Source organism: Pristiophorus japonicus, chromosome 22 (assembly GCF_044704955.1).
Source record: "Pristiophorus japonicus isolate sPriJap1 chromosome 22, sPriJap1.hap1, whole genome shotgun sequence".
Classification (NCBI taxonomy): domain Eukaryota; kingdom Metazoa; phylum Chordata; class Chondrichthyes; family Pristiophoridae; genus Pristiophorus; species Pristiophorus japonicus.
In genome coordinates this window covers 46,611,725-46,627,478 of record NC_091998.1, presented here as the reverse complement: position 1 = coordinate 46,627,478, position 15,754 = coordinate 46,611,725, and the positions used below count along the sequence as shown (strand labels likewise).

Sequence of the window (15,754 nt, the reverse complement as noted above, 5' to 3'; positions counted from 1 at the left end):
GTGACTAAGCGTCAAACGCATTTCATTGGCTGTAAAGTGCTTTAGGATATCCTGAGTTTGCGAAAGGCAACTTTATAAATGCAAGTCTTGCTTTCTTTCTCATTACAAACTAAATTGGTTTCTTCCCAGGTTACACCCTGTAATGTACGCACCTGTGAGGATGCTCACAGATTTGTAGAGCTGTTGCATTGTGAGTGGCTTAGCCAGTCATGTGATGTTCACAAGACTCAATAAAACCCCAGCCAGTTGGGTCCAGGTCATCCACGATGAGGTATGCAGTTGTGAGCCCGGTGGATGAACTGGTAATGTGTAGTGCGATTGTTAAACCTTTGCTAATAAACCAGCTAGTTCTTAATAGCACAAAAGCAAAATACTACGGATGCTGGAATCTGAAATAAAAACAGAAAATGCTGGAAATCTCAGCGGGTCGGGCAGCATCTGTGGAGAGAGAAACAGAGTTAACGTTTCGGGTCGACGGCCCTTCGTCAGAACTGCCGAAAGTTCGAAAAGAGCACGTTCTTAATCACTGAAAGGGGGAGGGGAAGAAAGAACAAAATGGAAGGTCTGTGATAGGGTGGAAGGCAGGAGAGATTAGAGAGACAAAAGGGATGATGGGCCGAATTGAAATGGTAATGGCAGGAGTTAGAAAAAGGTTAGTCTAGATAGCGTGTGAATGGCGTGGTAATGACCAGCTGCCATTAGAGACAAAGAGAAAAAAAACATAAGCTCGAGGGGGTGGGGGCACGGGGGAACAGAGTCAAAGATGGCCAGACGTTTTGCTCTGAAATTGTTGAACTCGATGTTGAGTCCAGAAGGCTGTAAAGTGCCTAAACAAAAGATGAGGTGCTGTTCCTCGAACTTGCATTGAGCTTCATTGGAACAGGGTAGGAGGCTGAGGACGGAGATATCAGAGTGGGAGTGGAGCGGAGAATTAAAGTGACAGGCGACCGGAAGCTCAGGGTCACACTTACTGACTGAACAGAGGTGTTCCGCAAAGCGGTCACCCAATCTACGCTTGGTCTCCCCAATATCGAGGAGACCACATCGTGAGCAGCGAATACAGTACACTCAATTGAAAGAAGTACAAGTAAATCGCTGTTTCACCTGGAAGGAGTATTTGGGGCCCTGGATACTGGGAAGGGAGGAGGTAAAAGGGCAGGTATTGCATCTCCTGCGCTTGCACGGGAAGGTGCCGTGGGAAGGGGAGTGGGTGCTGGGGGTGACTGCGGAATGGACCAGGGCGTCGCGGAGGGTGAGGTCCCTTCGGAACGCTGAGAGGGGAGGGGAGGGGAAGATGTGATTGGTGGTGGGATCACGCTGGAGGTGGCGGAAATGACGGAGGATGATCCGTTGAACGTGAAGGCTGGTGGGGTGAAAGGTGAGGACAAGGGGAGCCCTGTCATGGTTCTGAAAGGGAGGGGAAGGGGTGAGAGCAGAGATGCAGGAAATAGATCAGACACAGTCGAGGGCCATGTTAACCACGGCGGAGGGGAATCCTCTGTTGAGGAAAAGGAAGACATGTCAGAGGCACTAGTGTGAAAGCTGGCATCGTCAGAGCAGATGTGAGGGAGACGGAGAAACTGGGAGAATGGAATGGAATCCTTACAGGATGCGTGGTGAGAGGAAGTGTAGTCCAGGTAGCTGTGGGAGTCAGTGGGCTTATAGTGGATACTGGTCGAAAGCCTATCCCCAGAGATGGAGATGGAGAAGTCGAGGAAGGGAAGGGAAGAGCCGGAGATGGACCATGTGCAGGTGAGGGAAGGGTGGAAATTGGATGCAAAGTGAATGAGATTTTCAAGTTCAGGGCGAGAGCAGGAAACGGCACCGATACAGTCATCAATTTACCGGAAAAAGAGGTGAGGGAGGGGACCCGAGTAGGACTGGAACAAAGAATGTTACACATTAGTTCTTAATAGCAATGTGTTGCTATAAATTCTTAAGCACAGAATCCATGAATCCATTACTTAGCCCATCTCTGAGCAGAGCAAACACCAGGCCCCAGGCCTCCATCAGTCTCTCCGCTGTTGCACAGGAGCCAGCTGAGCTCGGTAGGGACTGAGGTGACGGAGTTGGTGGTGTGAGGTCTGGACGCCGTGAGTGAGCTGTAGTTTGTGGAGAGTGGAAGCAGGGCCGCTGGGGGGGGCGTGGTAAAGGAGAGCGTTCGAAGCAGTCGAGCTCTGAGGTGATGAGGAGGTGGATTGGGAGTTTGGGAGCAGTGTGGCAGAGTTCGGGGCAGAGGCCTGAGATGCTCGAGAGGTGAAGGACGTGGTTTCACAAACAGACAGAGCATGCAGGAGCGCCGTGAGACGGCATTTGTGGCGGTTGACAGGATTGGAATTCAGAAGAATGAGAGGTGATTTTATCGAAACGTATAAGATTATGAGGGGGCTTGACAAGGTGGATGCAGAGAGGATGTTTCCACTGATGAGGGGAGACTAGAACTAGGGGGCATAATCTTAGAATAAGGGGCCGCTCATTTAAAACTGAGATGAGGAGGAATTTCTTCTCTCAGAGGGTTGTAAATCTGTGGAACTCGCTGCCTCAGAGAGCTGTGGAGGCCGGGACATTGAATAAATTTAAGACAGAGAAAGACAGTTTCTTAACCGTTAAGGGATTTAGGGGGCGGGCAGGGAAGCGGACCTGAGTCCATGATCGGATCAGCCATGATCGTATTAAATGGCGGAGCAGGCTCGAGGGGCCGAATGGCTGACTCCTGCTCCTATTTCTTATGTTCTTATGGATTCCCGATCCAGAGGCACGAGAGTGCCGGCGATCACTCGAGAGGACGACTTTGGTTTTCCCAACATTTAACCGGAGGCAAACTGGGCTCAGACCGATCTCCGCATTGGGCAGACAGTGGCAGAGCTCGGCAGTGCTTCCTGCGCAAGGCTTTCACATTCACCAATCCATCAAGCATCTGCCTGTTGACACAGTTACCATCTTGCCACAGGCACCTCATTTCATTTGGATTAATTTGTTGGATTTCCTCTCTTTGTGCAGATGCTTGACAAGAAGTGTAAATATATATGTTTTTTAACTGGAAGTCGAGGGGTGTCTAATTGCTCTTGCCTTTTTACTGGAAAAGGCTGCAATTACATCGCACATACTCATAATTTGTGCCTGTTTTGCATAGATCAGTTTGTCTTGCAAGACTTCACAATCAGTTGTCCTTGTCTCATCACACTAATGTACAAGTTACATCCTCTAACTGTCACGGACATAAAAAGGTGTCAACCCATTGACTGCATAATAACATAGCCTTTTTCCCCCTGCGGCAATGAATTTAATCAGTACTTGCATTGTGCGAAACATGGAAACCCAGTTGATGTATTCCAGAATCCTGTTTTGTAACTCCTTTCAAGTTGTCAAAGGTGGAAATAATTTCAACAATGTTTTCTGCGCATTTGCATATATTTTGTGCAAGTCATTTTGATAATTTGTGTGCTTTACAAGGTGCATGAATTGTCCATAATTACATGTCGAAAAGTAAAACCCTTCCAATTCGTTCATTTTCAGCCGTGCCATCTCTGTCAGTGTCTGACGAACTATGTGTAAACATAAAAGCCATGTTATGTTTAATCTACTGTACCAACATCTCAAAATAAACGTACCTTGTGCCATCAATGTCATCCAAAGTATTTGCGCAAGTAGACTTGGGGAGTGGGGGACAGAGTTCAGGTAAAATCTGTAGCTCTTAAAAGGATGACACAAAGGGATAAGATATATATTAACTTGGACTTTTGTAATCTTTCAAAAAAATGATAGTTCCGTTCTTGTGAAGCAGAAGAGGAACAGATTGTAGCTACGTATGTGCAAATGCATAACAGATGACAGCCAGAATGTTTGCTTCAATATTTTAGTGTAACGAATATATATTTATCCATAATCATGCACTCCACGGAGTGAACGGGACAGAAAAAAAAGACTTGCATTTATATAGTGCCTTTCACGATCGCCGGACGTCCCAAAGTGCTTTACAGCCAATGAAGTACTACACTGAAGTGCAGTCACTGTTGAAATGCAGCAGCCAATTTGTGCACAGCAAGCTCCCACAAACAGCAGTGAAATAATGAGCAGATAATCTGCTCCTTAATATGTTGATTGAGGGATAAATATTGTCCAGGGCACCGGGGATAACTCCCCAGCTCTTCTTCAAAATAGTGGCCATCGGATCTTTTACATCCACCTGAGAGAGCAGACGGGGCCTCGGTTTAACGTCTCATCAGAAAGACGGCACCTCTGACAATGCAGCGCTCGCTCTGCACTGCAGTGGAGTGTCAGCCTGGATTTTTTGGGCTCAAGTTCCATGGAGTGGGATTTGAACCCACGACTATTACTGATTCAGAGGTAAGTGTGCTGCCCACTAAGCCACAGCTGCCACTGCCATGGTGTGAAAGAATATATTTTCACCCAAAATCTATGCACCATTTTGGCCTGAGTATATTGTTACCCATTCGGTGTGTTTGGTTGAGTGATTGGGGCATCGATTTGCCAGTTGGGTGTGCTCCATTGAGTGAAGGAATGTATGTTTGCCAGTTGATATGCTTCATTGAATGTAAGGGTATATATCCATTCACTGGCTGCGCTTTCATGAGTGATGGGTCATATGCCAGCTGTATAGCATTAACAAAGGTGTTGGCTTAGAATTACGGTGTCTGATACGAAGCAGAGGACACCATGTATATAAAACCGGATTTTGCTCTGAGCACGATAAGACCTGCACTTGCTCTTGGACTTTCTGTGGGGTTTGGCACAGCAATCTGCTGTCAGCCAGACACCCAAACAGTGCAGCGCCCTCTACAGGCCATCTGTGACCTGTGTTAACAGGGGCAGGCAACCGTGAATTCAATGGCAAATCAGTTACAGAACGCAAAATAAACAGAGCGCAAGAAAGATGGGATTAAGTGAGAGAGAAAAGAGACAAAAAGAAACATTAAAAAAAAATTTTTAATTCTCTAGCAATAATTAAAACCTGAAGGAATGAGACTCCACACTTGTAAAAGTTAATTTTCAGGGCCAGAGAGGTTGTTTGGCATTAATTAATACTTACCACGCCGTTAAAAGGGTACGTAGACTGGAATGGACAAGCCCTACGTTTTTTCAGCAACTTCAGTCTGTATCTGACGTCAGCAAAGGAACTTCGCACCATTCAGCACGTTTGATAAGGAGCCAGGCGATTAAATGCCATTTGCAGGAAGCTTACGGAGAAACGTGGCATCAAATTCCAGACTTTTATGTTTAACTGCGCCTGGTTAGACCTCATCTGGGGTACCATTTACAGTTCTGGGCACCACACCTTAGAAAGGATTGGTCTTGGGGAAGGACTGCAGTGCAGATTCACCAGAGTGTTACCTTGGCTGCAAGAGTTAGATTATGAGATCATGTAAACTAGGCTTGTATACCTTGGAATATAGAAGGTTACGGGGTGATGTGATTGAGGTTTTTAGGATTTTGAACGGGATTGATAGGGTAGAGAGAGAGAGAAACAATTCCCGCTGGTGGGGTCAGTCTCGGACAAGGGGACATCACCTTAAAATCGGAGCCAGGCCATTCAGGAGAGAAGTTAGGCAACACTTCTTTACGCAAGTGTGGAACTCTCTCCCACATAAAAGCAGTAGATGTGTGCAATATATTTGCTTCATGGATTCTTTGCTTAAGAATCCATAGCAACACATTGCTGTTAAGAACTAGTTGGTTTATTAACAAAGGTTTAACAATCACACTACACATTACCAGTTCATCCACCCAGCTCGCAACGTAATACCTCATCGTGGATGATCTAGACCCAACTGGCTGGGGTTTTATTGAGGCTTGTGAACATCACGTGACTGACTCAACCAACTCAACAGCTCTACAAACCTGCGAGCAAGCTCACAGGATGCATACATTGCAATGTGAGCTCAATTAATAACTGAGATCGATTGATTTTTGCTAGCCAATGGAATAAAAGGATATGGAGCCAAGGAAAGGGTGGATGGCGTTATGGGACTGATCAGCCACGATCCCACTGAATGGCGGAACAGGCTCAAGGGGCTGAATGGCCTCCTCTTGTTCCTGTGTTCCTGTGCGCAGCCGCTGTAAGTTGCTGAGCATTTTTTTGCATAAATAACAATAACTGCTAGCCTCAACATTATTGTCACAGAACAATCTGGCCCATGCACTCAGGAATATCGTTTCAAGAAATGAAGGGGCAATTTGTGATCCGTGGAGAGCTATATTTCTGAAATTAGTTTTGCGCATCATGTAAGGGCTCCAAGGGGCCCTTTTACCATTGGATAAATGGGACAGGGAATAATAAAATATTATGAATGAGAAGAATAAACATAGCATGTGGTAATAAAACTCAAGTGTTCCAATGCTATTGAATAAAATATTTATTCTCTCCAATTCTATCGCACACAGGCACGATGGCATGCTATTAAGCTGTGAATGTTAATCAAGAAACTTGTTGATGAAATAAAATCATTTTCATCCATCAATTCTTCGTATTAAAACATTTCTACAAATGAAACCTTAACTTATAATTGAATTTCAAGCACTGGTTTGAAGTGCATGTTAATAATGCTTTAAATTAAGCTTCTAACTGGACTTAAGTATACATAATATAACATAAGAAATAGGAGCAGGAGTAGGCCATTCAGTCCCTCGAGCCTGCTCCGCCATTCAATGAGGTCATGTCTCCAACTTACCGCTTTGTCCCCATATCCCTTGATTTCTTTAATATCCAAAAATCTATCGATCTCTATCTTGAATATACTGAGTGACTGAGCCTCCACAGCTCTCTGGGGCAGAGAATTCCAAAGATTCACCATCGTCTGACTGAAGAAATTTCCCCTTATCTCAGTCCTAAATGGCCGACCCCTTATTCTGAGACTGTGACCCCTGGTTCTAGACTCCCCAGCCAGAGGAAACATCCTCCCTGCATCTACCCTGTCAAGCCTCTTAACAATGTTATATATTTCAATGAGATCACCCCATTGGTGTGGGAGGGTGTGGCTCTCCTCTGGAGCGTTGTGTTCCTCAGCTTCCTCCTCCTCTGGTGCAATGTTCTTTGCTGCCTGCGCATAGCTGAAGTTGCGCTTGGGGCAGTTTTTGTAAAGGTGCCCAGCCAGACCTCAGAGGTTGCAGCACTTGGTCTCCTTGCAGTCCTTTGTCTGGTGGCCTTGGTTCTTGCAGTTTCGGCAGATGAGAGTTTTGCAGCTTGCCGCCACACGGCCTGCCTTCCCGCAGGTGCGGCACACGTTGGGTTGGCCAGCGTACACCATGTCGCCCCGACTTCCTCCGATGGCAAAGCTGGAGGGGTGGTGCAGGATGGTTCCGCTGGCGTTCACCTTCATGGTGATCTGGATCTGGCGCTTGCTGGTCCAAATCCCGTGCAAGTCTTTCACGTCGATGCTGTTTCCTGCCCCATCGACATACCTGGCGAGGAAAGTCAGCACATCAATGACCGGGATGTGGGGGTTGTACATCTGCACTGTGATAGTGCATCTTCTCTGCGACGGGAGGGTGAACAGTGGCTCCCAAGTCAGCACTGAGCGCAGCGGTTCACTCGCCTCCTTCAGACCCTTCAGGAACTTCAGGCAGAGGGCGACGGTTCTGAAGGTCACGTCGAAGTAACCTCTCTTCGGGAGGTCCTGCAAGGCGAAGATGTCGGCGACTTTCATGCCGCATGTTCCCAGCAGGACTTTCTTTACGAACAGATCCTGGTTGATCGTTGTCTGACCTTCCACTTTCTTCACCGTCACTCGGATGGTGTTTCGGACGCCCTGGTTCGCCGCTCGGTTGGCCGCCATCCGGGTTGCAGATTCCTCCTTTCGATGTGTATTTTGGCCAAAGCCTTCAATCTGTTGTGGTGCCAGTCCGGCACCTTGGGGGGCCTTCGGGCACGCCGAATGGTCGGTCGACATGCAAATTTTCCCCTTCTCTCCAATTGGCGCCTGGCCCAAGCCAAAGGCCAGAGCCAGCAAAACTGGAAAAACGAGTTTCTGCAGTCAGTCAATTTGCATATGAATGCCCAATCAACAGATACTACACTTGATCTTAGCCGAAAGGCCGAGAAGCGATAGCCTTTGAACAGCAATGCATGAAAAGAGGCACTCTCTTTCAGGCAAAGCCTCAGGCCAATTACAGGGATTAGTTCCTTGGTGTAAGTCCTTAGTTTGGTGTGAATGGGGCTGAGCTTGGGCCTGTGTGCCTTTTTGCCCCACAGCCTGTCGAATGCCTTTTTACTCATTATGGACTGACTCGCACCAGTGCCCAGTTCCACAGATACTGGAATTCCGTTCAGTTCAACTTTCAACATTATTGGTGGACATTTCGTGGTGAATGTGTGTACCCCGTACACTTCTGCCTCTTCGGTACAAGTCTCCAGTTCAGCCTGATCCCCAGTGGATCAATCATCCTCTGTAATGTGGTGGTTTGCAGGGTTTGCAGCTCGCCTGCACATTCGCAGGAAGTGTCCTATTGTTCTGCAACCATTGCACACATAGTGCTTGAAGCGGCATTGATGGGGCCGATGATCACCTCCACAGCACCAACAAGGTGTTAACTGCCTCACATTAACGATTGATGGCGGACTCTGGGTCAACTGAGGTCATGCAGCAGCAGCCGGCGTGTACGTTCTGCCATGTATATTTCTGCTCGAAAACGACGTTACTTTATGCACAGTACTGGCCGAAATGTCTTTACTCTGTGAAATCTGTTTGGTGTAGTCGCTGGTGGATATAAATGCCTGGGCTATCGTTATGGCTTTACTTAAATTCGGAGTTTCAATAGTCAACAGTTTACGAAGGATTACCTCATGGCCAATGCCCAGTACAAAAAAGTTTCTGAGCATTTGTTCTAGGAATCCCTCAAAGTCGCAATGTCCTGTGAGGCGTCTTAGTTCGGCGACATAGCTCGCCACTTTCTGGCCCTCCAACCGTTGACACGTGTAGAATCGATATCTCGCCATCAAAACGCTTTCCTTAGGATTTAGGTGCTCTCGGACCAGCGTGCACAATTCTTCGTATGATTTAGCTGTTGGTTGTGCCGGATCCAGGAGATTCTTCATGAGGCCATAGGTTGTTGCCCCACAGACAGTTAGGGGGATCGCCTTTCGTTTGGCAGTGTTCTCGTCCCCTTCTAGCTCGTTGGCCACAAAGTATTGGTCGAGTCTCTCCACGAAGGCCTCCCAATCGTCCCCTTCTGAGAACCTCTCCAGGATACCGACTGTTCTTTGCATTTTCGCGCAGTTGTTCGTTACCTTGTCGCCAATTGATACGTTCACAATAAAGGGTGAAACTGAGTACTGTGTACAATGAGCAAGTGTGACCTTAGATCCTTTAATAAGACTCCAGAGTGCAGGTAGCTCATGAGTGGCCTGCTTATATACCGTGCTCCCAAGGGATCCTGGGATCCGTTGGGACTCCAACAGGTAGGCCCTCAGGTGGTAGTGTAATACAAGTTACAAGGGGTTAAATACATAACAATATCCATGCTTGAGTTCCTATCTTGTTCTGCTAGACTTTCTGTCGTACCAGTTATGTGATGTTGCGTATCTTCAGCACTTATGGCACTTAGAGACGGGCTAGCTGCATCATTTGGAAACTCAATTCCCCCACATGACTAAAGGCAAACAGCACCAGTAAACAACTTAATATCCGCTTTAGCAACAAGAAGCTGGACAAGAAGCAGACACTGGTAAATACCCTGTTTGAATTAAGCGATGGTTCTCCGCCCAAATCGATGGGACGGAGAATCGATTGAAATTGCCCTCTTTGACTGGAGCGGCTGAGGTGCAGAAGTGCGTCGGGAGCGGCGCGGAAGATGGGCGGTTTCATCAACGCGACACGGACGTGGAGCTCCGCCCCACTCCTTCACTTAAAGGGGGCGGGCCACTCACTGGCCCACCAGGTGGGGCTTTGGCCGGGCCGGTGGTCCGGCATCCAACGGAGTGGGGAGTGGGGGGGGGGGGGTTGCCCGGCCGAACCCACGGCCGCCATTGTCGGGCTGACTGCAGATTTGGCCAACAATTAAAATAAAATGGCGGCCACGGCGATGTGCCCTCCCCTTTAAGGGAGGACGTTCCGTCCCGCCGCTGGGAAGCTTCCCGCCGGGAATCGCTGTCGGGGGCACCAAGCGTCGGCTGCTGGCTCTCGCGGGACAATTACCCTCGCGGGGCAGAAGAGAGTCACCCCCTCCGGGCGGGATGGTGTCGTCGCATGCCCGACATGGTGGGAATATGGGGCGCGGCAGTCCGCTCCTGACCTGGGGGCCATTCCGATTAGATCAGACTATCCGCCTGCCCCCAGTCGGAAAGGCCTTACAGCCCCATCACTGCCGCAACCAGGCCAACACCCCCAGCACTGAAGCACTGACCATACTCGATCAGCTCCACTGGGCAGGCCGCATTGTCCGCATGCCAGTCACGAGACTCCAAAAGCAAGCGCTCTACTTGGAACTCGTCCACGGCAAACGAGCCAAAGGTGGGCAGAGGAAACGTTACAGGGATACTCTCAAAGCCTCCCTGATAAAGTGCGACATCCCCACCAACACCTGGGAGTCCCTGGCCAAAGACCGCCCTAAGTGGAGGAAGTGCATCCGGGAGGACGCTGAGCACCTCGAGTCTCATCGCCGAGAGCATGCAGAAATCAAGCACAGGCAGGCATGCGGCAAACCAGACTCCCCACCCACCCTTTCCCTCAATGACTGTCTGTCCCACCTGTGACAGGGACTGTGGTTCTCGTATTGGACTGTTCAGCCACCTAAAAACTCATTTTTAGAGTGGAAGCAAGCCTTCCTCGATTCCGAGGGACGCCTATCTTGATGACTGCCTCTTAGAGGGTGAGAGATCGAGACCTTAAAGAGGGGCAATTTCCACCCCCTAGAAACTGGCTCAAAAGGGTAATTACACAAACCCAGTAATGCCAACCGCACCACCTTATAAATCACGAGGCAAACACTTAAAAATCACGAGATTCGGCAAGAAACCATGAATTGGTATTTTTTTGGTTTATAAACTTCATTCGTGGCTTTATTCAAACTCTCACCGCTCACAGCTCTTTACAAAAGCCATATTACTGCAGCTGAAAATCCTTCACAAAAAGCTTTTAAAATATCCTACCCGCTATCACCACCCTTCGTGAGTTGGGGTAAAAACCGCGGGCCTCGCGATTAATTCGCGAGAGTTGTCAGTTACTGCGACGCGGCAAACAGCAGCTAAAATCAGACGGACTTTCCAGACATGACATCCCCCCTCCCCCATACCTTTTAGACGCTGACTGATTTGTGCATTTCCAGCATTTACGGTTTTTATTTCAGATTTGCAGCTTTCCCAGTTCTCTTCCCTGTCTCACGATTAGAAGTGTTATGATATTAAAGACTGCTTTCCATGTAAAATATGTCAAAAGAAAGAGCTGCATTCACGTAGCACCTTGTCAAAGCTCAGAAGCAACTCCAAATGATTGACGTGTGAATTACTTTGAAACGGAGTGACTATTGTCGCATCAGCAACACAAAAGAGAACGGTGATGACTTGTCGGTTAATGTGTGTTGGTTTAACGAAGAATGTTGGACAGAACATAAAGAAAAAGAAAGAAAGACTCGCGTTTATATAGCGCCTTTCATGACCCCCCCCGGACGTCTCAAAGCGCTTTACAACCAATGAAGTACTTTTGGAGTGTAGTCACTGTTGTAATGTGAGAAATGCAGCAGCCAATTTGCGCACAGCAAGCTCCCACAAACAGCAATGTGATGATGACCAGATAATCTGTTTTTGTTATGTTGATTGAGGGATAAATATTGGTCCCAGGACACCGGGGATAACTCACCTGCTCTTCTTCGAAATAATGTCGTGGGATCTTTTACAGACACTTGAGAGAGCAGAAGGGTCCTCGGTTTAACGTCTCATCCAGAGAATGAGAACATCAGGAGAATTCCATGCTCTTCTTTGAATAGTGGACCTTTAATGTCTATTACGAACATACGAACAATGGCGGACCATTTGGTCCATCAAACCTGTCCCACATTTGAACCATCAAACTTGGGTGGTTCAGTGGGTCATGCAGTGGCATTTCACACTGGGATCAAATCCAGTGCCAATAGCTGAAATTGAAGGCCTCCTCTGTCTGCTATCTGCAGGGCTTCCATATAAGCCGAGGTCCAGCAGTCTCAATCCAGCTAGTGTGCCCTTGTGTTGCAACTACCACTACATTGCTGAAAAAGTAGGGAAGTTATGCTAAACTTTCATCGAACCTTGGTTAGACTACACTTGGAGCACCGTGCACAGTTCTGGTCGCCATGTTGTGGAAAAGCACTGACGAGGACAGCAAAAAAGATTTACAACGATAATACCTTTCATGAAAGGATGAACAGGCTGGGTCTCTTTTCTCTTGAAAAGGGTTGGCTGAGGGGTGACCTAATAGAGGTCTTTAAAATTATGAAATGTTTTGATAGAGTGGATACAGAGAGAATGTTTCCACTTCTGGGGAAGAGCAAAACCAGAGGCCATCAATATAAGTTAGTCACCAAGAAATCCAATAGGGAATTCAGAAGAAACTTCTTTACCCAGAGAGCAGTGAGAATGTGGAACTCGCTACCACAGGGAGTGGTTGAAGCAAATCGTATCGATGCATTTAAGAGGAAGTTAGATAAGCATATGAGCGAGAAGGGAATAGAGGGTTATGCTGATCGAACAGGATGAGGAAAGATGAGAGCTGAAACGCTGGCATGGACAGGTTGGGTTGAATGGCCTGTTTCTGTGCTGTATATTCTATGTAATTTATAGAATCATAGACATTTACAGCACGGAAGGAGGCCATTTTGGCCCATTGTGTCCGCACTGGCCGACAAAGAGCTATCCAGCCTAATCCCACTTTCCAGCTCTTGGTCCGTAGCCCTGTAGGTTACGTCACTTCAAGTGCACATCAAGTACTTTTTAAATGTAGTGAAGGTTTCTGCCTCTACCCCTTTCACGCAGTGAGTTCCAGATCCCCACCACCCTCTGGGTGAAAAATTTTCCCCTCAAATCCCCTCTAAACCTCCTACCAATTACTTTAAAATCTATGCCTCCTGGTTGTTGACCTGTCTGCTAAGGGGTCCTATCTACTCTATCCAGGTCCCTCATAATTTTATACACCTCGATAAGGTCTCCCCTCAGCCTCCTCTGTTCCAAAGAAAACAACCCCAGCCTATCCAATCTTTGCTCATAGCTAAAGTTCTCCAGCCGAGGCAACATCCTTGTAAATCTCCTCTGTACCCTCTCCAGTGCAATCACATCTTTCCTGTCATGTGGTGACCAGACCTGCACGCAGTACTCTAGCTGTGGCCTAACTAGTGTTTTATTCTGTGCTGTGGATTCTTTGTTATCGTCTCCAATTTGGGAGAGGGGCAATTTGTCTCAAATACAGAGGCTTGTTTTCTGCTTGCCTATTGCCATCATTATAAACAAGGCTCCCGGTGAATAATAGTCCCATTACTGAAGGTACTTTGTCATTGCAGCTTTCTGGAGCTTGGTCTTCCTCATAATGTGTCCCACCTGGAAGATTATAATTTTTTTTTGTTCAAACAATTGCTTTATATGTTTCCCTATTTTGCAGATCACAGAAGCGTTTTATATTCATTAGGAAGTAAACATTAGGATGGGAATTGTTAAAACACCACAGCTACGAGTGGGCAGAAACTGCCTACCGGGATTAACTACGTGTTGGCAATTAATGAGGCTCGGATAAAGATGAGCCGATGGAACCTGGATGGACCTGCGGTTAAAGGTGCATGGTGGTGCGATACTGAGCCATGCAGAGCAGGAGAGGGCTGTGTTCCCTCCCATCTCTGCACTTGGATCGCAGTGCTCACAGCTCGAGTGGTAGTGGGAGCCTTACAGTAGGCCTCAGTGACAGGTCAGATGCTGAGAACTTGTTTCCCCCTGGATGGAGCGCCTAGAACCAGGGGGCACAGTCTCAGCTTAAGGGGTGGGTCACTTAAGACTGAGACGAGGAGGAATTTCTTCACTCAGAGGGTGGTGAATCTTTGGAATTCTCTGCCCCAGAGGGCTGTGAATGCTGAGTCTTTGAGTATATCTCTGTGATCTCCTTCAGCCTCACAATCCCCCGAGATTCTGCGCTCCTCTAATTCTCCCCTCTTGAGCTTCCCTGATTATAATTGCTCAACTATTGGCGGCTGTGCCTTCAGCTGCCTGGGCCCCAAGCTCTGGAACTCCCTCCCTAAACCTCTCCACCTCTCTACCTCTCTTTCCTCCTTTAAGACACTCCTTAAAAGCTCTTTGACCTCATCTGCTGTAATTTCTTCTTATGTGGTTCAGTGTCAAATTTGTGTCTTGTAACACTGCTGTGAAGCACCTTGGGACGTTTTGCAACGTTAAAGGCGCTATATAAATACAAGCTGTTGCTGTTGTCATATTCAATGCTGAGGTATGTAGATTTTCGGACTTGAAAGGAATCAAGGGATATGAGGATAGTGCAAGAAGGTGTTGAGGTAGAAGATCAGCCATGATCTCATTGAATGGCGGAGCAAGCTCGAGGGGCCGAATGGCCAACTGCTGCTCCTATTTCCTATGTTCTTATGTTCTTATGACCCCTAAACTCAATGACCCCTGAACTCAATAACACCCAATCTAGAGAGTTGAATAATCAGTCAGAGTTCCCCTTCGTTGTGAGTATTCGATGATGTCATGTGAGAATAGGCTTGGGCTTAACAAACGAGCTTTCCCACCTGACCTCCATATCCCTATATTACTGTTGCTCAATTTCTAGACTCGCAGATGAAATATGGTCACCTGGACGAGGTACTTGGGGGCAGAAAAGAGTCCATGCCTTCAGAAGTGGAAGGGAGAAAAATAGAAGACAAAAACACTATATGAGAAGATGTCAAATGGGTCTGGAGTGAATGTCCTGCTCTCCATCCTGGGACCTGAGTAACGACATCCAACCCTGCCCTTCAAGGATGAAGAGTGTGGCCTGTGTATCTCTCAAAGAAAGAAAGCACAATTTTCCTTCTGCCGAGCCAAGTGGGATTGGCTTGGGCAGGGTGTGAGATCATGACGAGCTTTGGTGTTGCAAAAACAGATTGTTTGGTCCAAAAATGGTAAGGATGGCAATTGTCAACATACATGACCATCTCATGAGGTAGCAATGTAATGTCATGAGGTACAATTGTCAAATAAATTGGGGAGAGGTTAAGGTTTATCAATGGCCCATTGAAATATTTATCTTTTCACAATAGAGGTGGAAAAGCCATCTTCAGCCGCTCTGGGGGAACTTACTAAAGGTTCGTTCCTTGGAAGATGTGACACTGAACCTTGGCCACAGCACCACAATATCGGTGTTCCGTATCAAGTCTGCGCAGCGTCAGAGAGCAGTGTAAATAAAAAACTCAACGATCCAAGGGTCCAAGATCAAACAAGAAATTAGGGATGCGTACAATAAAGGTACAGCAGTTATCATGGGCGACTTTATTCTACATATTGACTGGGCTAACAAAACTGGTAGCAATGCGGTGGAGGAGGATTTCCTGGAGTGTATTAGGGATGGTTTTCTCGACCAATATGTCAAGGAACCAACTAGAGAGCTGGCCATCCTAGACTGGGTAATGTGTAATGAGAAGGGACTAATAAGCAATCTTGTTGTGCAAGGCCCCTTGGGGAAGAATGACCATACTATGGTAGAATTCTTTATTAAGATGGAGAGTGACACAGTTAATTCAGAGACTAGGATCCTGAACTTAGGTAAATTCGATGATATGAGACGTGAATTGGCTA

At 47.2% G+C, this 15,754-nt stretch overlaps 1 protein-coding gene and 1 pseudogene across 2 annotated transcripts in view; one reads left to right on the top strand and one right to left on the bottom strand.

The window, feature by feature from the left end:
* Nucleotides 1–15,754, top strand: part of LOC139234758 (leucine-rich repeat transmembrane neuronal protein 4-like) — a 259,328-nt gene that overhangs the window by 108,084 nt on the left and 135,490 nt on the right. The window lies entirely within an intron of this gene.
* Nucleotides 7,925–8,064, bottom strand: LOC139235199 (U2 spliceosomal RNA; annotated as a pseudogene).